Raw genomic sequence first — 2,246 nt, 5'->3', positions numbered from 1 at the left:
ACCACTAATTCTTCACTTAATAACCTCCTCTGCATAGAACACATGAGCTGGGCAGCATCCTACCAATAGAAGGAATGCACACCTGGGGTTAATCTAAGTAGCAAGGGGGTGCCCCATTGCCCCAAGCAAACTCAGATCAATACTATTTATCCTGGAGTCTTGAAATAGAAAACGAATCCTCCTTTAAATCCTTCTTATCTCTAGTGATCAGCAAGGAAGCCTAAGTTCTCTATTATTTAACTACAGGGAAAGAAGCCAGCCTTTCCTAATTTTTCAGTGTAGTTTTATGTATACATTATGAGTGCCTAGAGAGCATTGGAGTGAGAGGTACAAATGGAGAGGATAAGGAAACAGGGAAGCAAATACTTGACCACAAAGAAAGACCTCGGTGTTTAAACCATATTTTAACTTCTGTTCTCTAGTTTTACTTTCTCAAAAGTGAAACCTACTCTTTTTCTTTCTTTTTTTTTTAAATAAATGTGGATTTTATTAGTCAACTACAGTCACAATACAGTCATAGTAGATATCCCCTTCTGTGTTCATCCCGCCAAACACAAAACAGAGCAACGTGTCCGCCTGACATTCCTCATGCAAGTCCTCCCGCTAGGTCACTTCTTTGTCAACAGAATCTCCTTCCTCAGCTTCACAGTTCAGGGTGACTGATTCTGAGTCTTTCTCAGCAGGAGATGTCACTGACCACAGAATGATACACATGGAGTGGTCCAATTGTCCAGAGCACAGACAAGTATCAAATTTATGTAAGGTCCAATGCTGTTTTTCTGTATGACATCGGTAGATGGTGTCCAGTGCCCCAGTGAGAGTCATCCCTCTGAAGACGTACACGCGTATTCCCCCAGCCACAGCTGAGTGAGCAGCACGCCCTGCTAGCATGGCACCTGTGGGGCTGAGCTGCTGCTACCTCATGTCACTTGTGTCAATACAATGGAGACCATCAAAGAATGTATCCCCCACCTGGCTTCCATGGCTAAAGAGCTTTGTCTCTGTTGCCACCATCACATGACCATGCCAGGGAGATGGAGGATTTCTAAGCGACTGTGGCTGTGACAAGGTCTGCATGTTTGCATCAAACACATGCAGCTTTCCATCCTGCATGGGCTGAGCACCTCCTTCTCTACCCCCAAAGACATACAGCTGATTTCCAATGGCTGCTGCGGATGTGTGGAATGTTCTTTGGGATGGTGGCAGGCTGGTCACTTCTGGTGTGGTCCACGTCTTGGTTTCTAGATTCAGAACTTGTAGAGAGTTTCTGTTTCGTGACTAATTGGCTCCTCCAAGTACCCAGATGCTGCCAGGGGTGCAGGCAGGATTTTAAGCTGGCATGTTCATCACTGGGCAAGAGGTCCTCCTGGGTGGCCAAGTCCCACTGGTATGTTCCCGGGTCCACGGTGTGCACATATGGGAAGCTCTGGTTTGGATTTGCTCTCCCAACAAGGAAGATCTTTCCTCTCTTACTGTTGTCAACTGGAGGTAAACACGAGCAGCTTGTGGCCAATTCAAGCACAAGAGCTGTCTCCAGGGGCAGTCAGGGTTCACCACGTTGCTTTCCTGGGCTTGTCTCCAGGCCCCGAGAGACACAGTTGTTTCATGGTGTCCTGAGCTGGTTTTTCTGAAAGCTACTCTTCTATTTACCAGAAGCTTGCATATTTGTGAGTCTTTTCATTGGGCATCTAATTTAGAGTGTTTAATTATAAGATTCTAGATTCTTAGGAGCAAAACTATCAGTGTAATACATTCATAACGTACTACAAAATATAAGTATAATATGTCAATACATAAAATCATAGATACCAATGCAAAGTTCTTGCCACATACATGTTCACCTGATCTTATTCACTGTGCAAAAGTTGGACAACTCATTGTTCATTTCCAAAAAACCCTTCCTATGTTATAAATTTTAGAAGATAGAAAATAATCCCTATACTAACATAGGATGAGAATTCTTTTTCAAAATGAATGAACTCTTCAATGCTTCTGTTGCTATAACAAAATACCTTAGATAATCAAGTTAAAATGGAGCAAAATTTATTTTTTCTCAGTTTCAGAGGTTTTAGTCCATGGTCATTTGGTCCTTATTGCTGAAGTCTGTGGCAAGGCAGCACATTGTAGAAGTCAGCACATCATAAGGCAAAGTGGTTTTCCACATATTCCTCACGGTACATAGAGAGCAGAGAGAGAGAGAGAGAGAGAGAGAGAGAGAGAGAGAGAGAGAGAGAGAGAGAGAGAGA

The 2,246-nt window shown here is 43.3% G+C and overlaps 1 pseudogene; it reads right to left on the bottom strand.

The window, feature by feature from the left end:
* Nucleotides 1-489: 489 nt before the first annotated feature.
* On the bottom strand, nt 490-1,607 carry LOC101584567 (annotated as a pseudogene).
* Nucleotides 1,608-2,246: the final 639 nt, after the last annotated feature.

Source organism: Octodon degus, unplaced genomic scaffold, assembly GCF_000260255.1.
Source record: "Octodon degus isolate 3935 unplaced genomic scaffold, OctDeg1.0 scaffold00078, whole genome shotgun sequence".
Taxonomy (NCBI): Eukaryota; Metazoa; Chordata; class Mammalia; order Rodentia; family Octodontidae; genus Octodon; species Octodon degus.
The sequence above is the reverse complement of the archived record's forward strand: the minus strand, read 5'-3'. Positions and strand labels throughout refer to the sequence as shown.